We start from the raw sequence: 9,380 nt of genomic DNA on the forward strand, positions 1-9,380 counted from the left end.
TTGACAAAGAAAAAGACAAAGATGATAGGAAGCAATTACGCTAACAGCAGAATTAAATTTTCGATTTCTGTGATATAACGCAAATTATTCTTTTATATTCGCAAGTATAAACATTGAAAACTCCCAATGTAAAATCGCATAATATTACATTTCTCCATAATTTCAATAAACCTTGCTGCATATATATGGCAAGATCACAATTTTTATTTTACATACATTCGATACAAGTTGGAAACGTAAGTTATTTATTTTCCTTCCCGACATTTCGATCGAGATTACTATCTTTTGCAGTTTTGCAACAATCGAGATACGATAGAGATTATGTGCATTATGTGTAGTTAGAGAGCCAGAAAACTAGAAAATGTTAAGCCAAGATATAACTATATGCTAATATATTAAGATTTCTAATAGCGACTTTTTATAGAATGAAGAGAAAACTGAAAAGATATAAGAACAATAATTGGAAGTCTTACTTAGTGACATTTGGGTAGTTATTTAGCGACATTTAAATCTCGTATTAGAAATGCAGTCATTGCAATTTTGAGAGATATCGATAATGATAAAAAGGATTAAGTTATATAAAAATATCAGTGACATTAATAGTTCATGATTGTCTAAAACGTATATAATTATCTCATCGATTATCTTTTACATTAAAATTCCTACTGCTACACGTAATTATTGCAACAGAAAATTAATCTTTCGTAACTCGTGTGCAAACTTAAAGATTGACAAGAACAGGGATTCAGCATAAAACGGCATCACGGATCGCATTTAAAAAAAGTTTGGAAAAGCAAACAAGCACACTCGTCAACATTTGGAGATTCGTTAGGACGGGTTTATTACCCGAAACAGTAGTGATTAATAATGGCGATTTGGCACACGTGTTATACTGCTCGCATTTTATGCTAGCTTGGCACAAAATTGAGCCGCTCGGCGATGAGTTTTCACAATCGACAATTTTGGCACCTAAACCGCGTCAAATGATGATCTTCTTGGCTTCATGATCAATAGCCTTCTTCCGTTTTATATTGGACTACCCATGCGCGCTCGAATTTTAATTCGTGTTAATTTATGCGAAGGGAAAGCGCGATGTCAGAGTCGATTAGACGACAGACTGCCAATATCGAAGGAATAAAGTATCGATTATTTTGTATACGAATTTTGTAATTCTTTGATTACATATGATTCTAATTAGTAAAACTCAATTCGCAAAAATGTGTTTATTAATTGTTTTAGGAGTTATTACGATGTAGAATAAAATATCATGCAATGAATACAACAAATATTGCATTATAACATCGCTTGTTTTGGCAGAATACGGGAGACTCTTTTACTTCCTCTATTTAATTATCCTATGCCAATTAATGTTAGTAACAAAATTTTAATATATAATGAAGTGTTTTTGTACAATTCTTCTTCGATAGTCTAGTATGTTATTCGTATATACATCAATAATGCAATTTTTTAAAGAAATAATGCAGTTTTTATAAATTGCATTATATTTTAATATCAATCCATTAGTGATCCATTGCAGAATAATCCGTCTGTCGTCTGACTCATCCTCTAATCACGTAACAATACGGCATTAAGAGATCGCAGGTATCGCCCGATCACGCTAGATTTTTCTTTCGCGATACGAGGAAAGAAGGCTTTACTCTTTAAATTTCACGCCCCGTTGGATTAAAGGCGATTCAATATCCTATAAAAACTAAGTTTATTTCTTAGCTGATTGCCTTGCGTTACAGTAAGATTAGGTCCCTGGCGAAAATTGCCGCGGACGCCCCAATAGTCTTTCATAAAGTTTCACAAATTGCCTTCTAAAGACTAGAGAAGCTCGCGATAAGTTTCATTCCATTACGTGTTGGATTCTATCCCAAGTTACTGATGACCATTGTATCTCTCTGACCTGATTTTTCACAGACGCGAGTCATCCGCTCCGATGGTCGCGATATAAGAGACACTTTGAGAATCTTGTAAAAGTAGATATCTTCAATCGGTTTGTACTTGTGCATCTGACTCGCACTCAGTCTTTTACAAGATCTGATTTATACCTCGGCCTCGGACGGACGACCCATAAATGCGCTGGATGTGCACTTTGCGATCGCGACAATTCTCGATAGGATCCACGCAGTAAGGATAAGGCCCCTGCACTAACAGATTGCTCTACGCCACAACGATACGATCGCAATTAAATGCCGACACTTGCTGCCATCCATCTTATTTTTAATTTTCTTTTTTTTTCTTTTTCGTTTTTTTGCTCTTTTCTAATGTATGTACCACGTTCAAAGCGAATATTGAGACAACTTCAAATTCGCTCGTTGCGATCACGTTTTGCCGTCGAACATTTCTTACTAGCTCATGTGTGTATCTTAATGTAATGAGGGGGAAGGGATATATACGTACCCGGGACCTTTCAACGATCGCGTTATTTTCCTCCCTTTGTTTTACTCGTGCAATTCCAATGCGTTCAATCAACGTGCGATAATAATTCTCGCGTTGATTGAAAATATCCTCGTTAAGATATTGGTCAGTGTCAGTTGCTCCAAAGTTAAGTCTAACCGCCGTATAAACATAAGTTTCCTTAGATATAACTGACTTTAGCCAGGGATAAGATTGTTTTACTAATATCTTAGATATTCTCCCCGTTTCTGCCCAGAACACGCCCCTATCTATGATATAAAAAGCGGATATCATTAATTGCGGTTAGTGCTAACTAATATTGGTGCAACAGATCTCGAGGGATATATAATCTAACATTGTTCTATAATCTTCATTCTTAGATTATTTCTGCATAGATACTTGTTTCTTTTTCCCACATTTTTCAAACACGAGTTACACGTGACGATAGACGATATTTTAACGGTCACTAGAAGTTACAGAGAATCGACTGCATCCATCCAAGTGCCTATATGGATATTCCGAAATATACAATTAATCGATTTCTGAGTGGTGTACACGCCGGATAAATATAGGCTATCTTATCGGAGCAAAAGAGATACATTAGTTATTCGTAGCCTAGTCATATGTGTCATTGGATATGCTTCTGGAATATATCAGCGCGACAAAAGGGCATCCTTAAATGGCAGATAGATTGGAAGCGGTAGCGGTAATGAGAAAACCAACGGCTACAACAGAATCGCCTAATATGCAGACATGGCACATAGGAGCTTCACGTACATTCTTTCTTGAAAGTTCTCTATTCTTGCTTTAATTAACCCAGTCGCAACGATCGGGACCTATTTCGCTAACATATTCTGTTTGTTACGAGCTTGTTACTAGTCGCACCTCTCACGTAATTAAAGCTTTTAACACGTTCACGCCGGTCCATAATTTCTCAAGTTTCTTATCGAGCGATGCGGCACGAGAAAATTATATATTTTTTCTTATTTATTATGTCCTATTCTTCTGTTGATAATATGTAAATTTACTTTCTAACATCAATGCAATTTATGATTAATAATAATTCGATTATCACAAACGTATATTTAATATATAGTACTTTGACCCATCGATACCTTATGCCGGCGTGAACGTGCTAATTACTGTATATGCTGAGAAGAAGCGAAATTAAATCATTGCAATAAAGCAAAGTAAATTCTTGTTGTAAAATGTCAAAATACGGGTTGTCAATAAACAGTATGAGATTTTAATGAAAATAATCCTAGACTTCCCTGCACTGTCACTTCTTCTTCGAGTCCCAAGCGATTTTCAGTTAAGCGTCTTTGAATTACGCCGTCATTTAATTACGTATAATAATGCTAAGTGAGCCAGTTTGGAGAGTGAATGGGATTTATAATAAAAAAATGTGCATTTTTATGTATTACAACTTTTCAATTTTATCAAATTATTCAAGTTTCGAATGATTTTCAACTTTCATTTCACCATTCGTGTTTTAATCCCATTTACTCATTTTTATTACTTTATACAAGTAATTTTGTTTTTATAATTATTATAATTAGCAATGTGGTCTCACGTCCGTATTCAAAACAGCACGTTAACTTTTATATCGTGCTTTATACTTCTTATATGTTTCTTATAAAAAATATCACTAATTATTTATTGCTCTTGTTATCCAACTTGCACCATAGGAAATCATTAAAATCATTCGCCTATGTTATCGGAGATTTACGATATTTATAGGAACGCAAGTGCACTTCAGAAACTATCTTTAATTTATTCTAACAAGGTCTTATATCCATATAAGAGATATTTTGAGATTTAGAATATTGTAACATTTGAAGGAAATAATAAGAGAGACAACGATATACGCGATGAGCAAATTATAAGCTTCAGACTTTTTGCATATTATAAACAGTACGTGTTTTGGATACGAACGTTAAAGGATTCATGTCACACACACAGGGACTTTTTATACAAGACAACTTAATCCTCTACGAAGATTATTTCCATTCCGAGGAAAGACTGCTGAGATGCTGTTGAGTGAAACAAGAAATTAAAATTACAGCTTTCTTATCTTGTCCAACTTATCGATTCTGTAAGATTGCGATGATCCATAACGTAATAAGACTAAAATGATCATTAAAGAGAAAAAAGTATGCATTATGTTATGGTAAAGTTACTTTTGAAGTTTGTGGAGAATCAAGCATGTAGCTCGTGATCGCCATTTTACTGCAGTATCTTCACGCGCAGATAAAAATGTGGTTCTTCCCCCTCGATGCACTTCGAATAGTCAAGTGTGAAAGTATCTTTTACCTCTTATACGCCTCAGTACTTAATGCTCCATTCAGAGTAGTCTACAATATTTCCATACAATTCTACAATCTCTCTTAACTCCCTTCAGTACACATGTAGCACATATATCACACCATTAACTTTCAGCAATGGTGTCCCATGCTTAAAACTTAAGTATTTGTTGCATTTCAATAAGAATTTAGAGGTTTTTAGAAATTGATTTTTATTAATTAAAACTGAAAAAGTACACACATTAAAATCTTAAAATTTGGTTCGGTACTGAAAAGGTTCATTAAGAGACACAGTTCGAGCAGGAAGATCATGATTTCGTAAATGCGCGCCGCAATCCCTCATTTTTCCCGTTCTTTTTTTAAAATTTAAATATCAAATCATTCCGAGTTAAGAATCGTCACGTTCCTAGTAATCGGATTGATATAGCACGTCTGCCAATGATTCGGGAGAGTTACGCACGCGCGCACATACATTAATCGCCTATAAAAGTAGGTCCTAAATCTCCCTTACTTGTCGCGTCTCTCCTCTCTTTGTCTCTCTCTTTCTCGTGCTCTCGTAAACGCTTATATGTACATCCATGCGCTCAGAGTCTTTCTTCCGTTTTCTACCTTTTTTTTCCTACCATATTTCAATAATTATTCTTTCTCTCTTTTTACTCTCTGTCCCTCTCTCTCCGTGATGTGCCTTAAAAACTGATCCTTAACTACTTACTAATAATCGATTCTAATCACAGCAATAATTATTGTTGATATACACAATCATACAGCGTCTCTCACTAATTGTTATTTTCATCTTTTTTTGTTGAGTTTTTAGCGGAGACTACTTCTCGCTCAAAGGATGCCTTTGTTCCGTCTCATTGTTTTATCTTTTTTTCTTTATATAATTGCTACTGTACGTACGCTGTCATTGTCTATTTATCGATGAAGAATGTGGGAGCAAGGATATTAGTAAAGGTGAGGAGGAGGAGATATGAGAGAAGTGCCTTGTTGCCACGATGAGAAGAGAGAAATACTTTTGTCTTTTGTTTTTCTTCCGAAATGTATAATAAAATGATTTTTCACAATCGCATGTATATAAATAATTATAAAGAACAAGATTATGGAAATTCCTCGAATCTAATTTAAATGAGTCATCGACGGACTCCCGCGAACAATTATACTAATTATGTTCTAAAGCTTATATATTGATCCAAAAATAAACACACTGGATCCGTAGTACAGAATTCTTTTTTTTCCCACGGACTCTTCTCTCGCGAGACATACATGTTTTGCCAAACGTGATAAAGGTATTTTGTGATGTTAACTTAATAAAGACTTAATTGGGATCTTTTTATTACACTTTTGTAACTTTATTATTATTAATAATTAAAAGAATTTAGTGACTAAAGTGTCTCATAAATTAAGTTTCAATAAATAGAATAATTTTCTCATTAATTTCGAATAAATCTTACATAAAGATTCCGATTCAATAAGTAGATGTTTCACGCAATAAATTATTATCTTTAACTAAATTTTTCCGAAGAAAGAATCGAATAATTTTAATTTTATCACATTGTTAAATTCCATTTTTTAATAACAAAATTGTATTCCGAGAAAATTTTCTCTATTTTACACAAAAAATCCATTCGCAACTCATTCATTCAATCAAGAGAACGAAACAATAAAAACGCGTAATTAATACGACGTAACAATTAAAATGAGAAGATACGTTGATGTAATAAATAAAATCGCAGATGTCGATACGAGACATTAAGATCACTTCCAACTAAAACTTCATCGTATCAACATCGAGATGCCACAAACTTAATAAATATGTACAACGTGAAAATCATATTTACAATATGCATCGAAAAGAAGCGAGCACCATAAAATATTTTCGATAAATATAAAGATAATGATATCACGAAAACGATTCTATATTCTTCAGTCAAACGAATATAAATTAGAGTTGATGCAACAATCAACGTTTCTTAGTAATACTAAGATATACATTAAAATTAAAAACGTGCTTTTATACGAATGCAAATTGGAAAAGATGTACAAAAGCAATATTATGCGCGAAGACCATCGATTATTAATTGAGCTGTCATTCACAAACTAGCATCTTTTAACATGTATTTTTGTTCACCTTTAATTTATGTTTGGCACATAATGGAAGTTATCGGTACAGGATATATCGCAAAGTATAAATCGTTCGCGCCACTGTGAATACTACTTTGATATTAATCTGCTGTAGTAACGAAAGAAGAAAACAAAACTAATCAAAGCTACCTCGTATTTTACCTCCATCTTAAATTTAATTTAAAATTGATTATATATGAATTAAAATCATAGAATAAAACATTCAGACATGATAGAAAATACTGAAGTATAACGCTTTCACAATTATGTACAAATCAATACATAAGCAGATGCTTATTAAAAGAAAATAATAAGATAATCTCAAAATAATGTATACAATTACTCGTACATTTTTTTCGACGAATATAATGAATAGAATAACTTTATTAAATATTAATGCAATAACGACTATAAATTATATATAAATGAAGAGGCGCAATCGCGATAATAATAAAAGAACGTACATAAAAGAAGAGATATTGATATGTGTCTACTAAATCTGCCATAAACATCAACCAGGATTAGTGAGGATTTATTGAGGATAAATAAAACTGCAAGTATGGCGCTAAAGTTTAACGAAAAAGATGAATAAAACCGTAACAGGAAGATGAAGTGATAGAAGGATGAAAAAAGGAAAGGATGCCTCTTGATCGAGTCTGGGTTTGAGCTCGCACCTTTTCGTCGTTATTTATCTCTTCTAATTGTCTTTATCGTATAATAAATATATATATTATGTATATAATATAATATATATCATTATTTTATATATATTCCACGTAATAATTTCATTTGTTCCTTCAACAGAAGTACGTGCTCAACATCGCCTCGAGATCATATCGGCCGTATTCCACACATGTACCGATGAACACGACAGCGCCGAAAGATACCCATCGGCGATGCCGAGGACGCATTGGAACGCGCGCCCATTTCGTTCCTTCGCGTCTCCGAGAAGCGTCTAGGAAACGCCAAGCAATCGACGGTGCAAACGTTCGCAGTCGCTCTTTTTTCTTTTTTTTTCTTAAAAAGAAAAGTTTTACCGACACTTTTTTTGGAATCCAAGATTCGCATGCAAAAGCTACGCACCTACGTAATTACTGCACGCGATATTAATTACTTTCCGTCGTCGCTCCGCGCGCGCGACAGTAATCGCGATGACATCACTCGTGATCTTGGTTATTTCTGGCCGTCGAGCGCGAAGTTACACCTCTATAACTTCGTATCCTCGAGATTGGCCGCGGATGTGCTGATGGGACACAAGAGACCACGCAACAGAGAACGACGTTCGATTACGTGGTCGAGAAAGATATGTGAGACAAGTGTGACCATGTAATCGAGATTGATATATTCGGTATAAGATTCAATCTTCGATTCTTCAAGATACTTTGTAAATTACTTTGCAATCCGCTTGAGAGTAAACAAGACGAGGATCTTGAAGTAATTACTTGAAAAGTTTCAAGCGGGAAGAAAATATTTCCGAGCTTCCAGTAGTTCTGCAGAATAAAACGTGCAGTTTAGAATTATTCGTCTTTAAGGGGATGCTGGAGTTGCTAGTGAACTATTTTTTCACTATAGCGATGGTAATTGCAGTTTCGAAAATTCTCTTTATTGCTTGTGCAGAATAAAAAATCCTTTTCCACAAATGAAGTACAGATAGAAAGAAAGTCCGCTCTACAGGACTTTATATTCAAAATGGAAAAAAGTGAAAAACTTGCATTTGTCTTTTCTACCTTTTTTCCATTTTGAATATAAAGTCCTGTAGAGCGGACTTTCTTTCTATCTGTACTTCATTTGTGGAAAAGGATTTTTTATTCTGCACAAGCAATAAAGAGAATTTTCGAAACTGCAATTACCATCGCTATAGTGAAAAAATAGTTCACTAGCAACTCCAGCTTCCCCTTAAAACTGGAAGTTGAATACCAGAGATGGGGAACAACTTATTTCTTTTCCAGGATGACTCAATGATGCTTGTAGATATTGCTGACTTTTAGAAATGATTGCGAACAATGAAAGTTTCCTTAGTACAGAATGCATCGCGTTTCACGCATCGCGTACATTACGAGCGAGGCGATCTGGTCGCTTCAGACTCGCCATGCGTAAAATGGAATGCGTTATTATTTACAATTATCCGTTGTTTTATCTCGTCTTACACAGTGTGAAACTAGCTTTACCGGAAAATGATATATCGAAATACATGGTACCTGGACTTTGGACTCTTTGATCGTTTTTTTTAATCTGTCGAACAACGTTCCCGTGATCAGTTCCGTATCAGCCGCACTTCCGTTGCACAATGTCGTTTCTTCTCCGGACGAAGTAACTAAGTTCGCGAACCGGTCGCGAGACCGTCGGCACGACGGTGTATGCGCAATAGAAAAAACGCTAACAACCGGCCTAATATTATTTAGCATCATCGTTCGTAGTAATAATTAATAATAATAATTCTTTCGTATTTCTCTCCCGTCTCTCGCATAAATTTTTTTTGTTTAAATATAAAAATGAAAACTAACGTATCTTTGGCTTGTTCCCTTTACCAATCAGCGGCAGCTTGAGGCTGCA

The sequence above is a fragment of the Ooceraea biroi genome, chromosome 6, assembly GCF_003672135.1.
Source record: "Ooceraea biroi isolate clonal line C1 chromosome 6, Obir_v5.4, whole genome shotgun sequence".
In the NCBI taxonomy this organism is placed as follows: domain Eukaryota; kingdom Metazoa; phylum Arthropoda; class Insecta; order Hymenoptera; family Formicidae; genus Ooceraea; species Ooceraea biroi.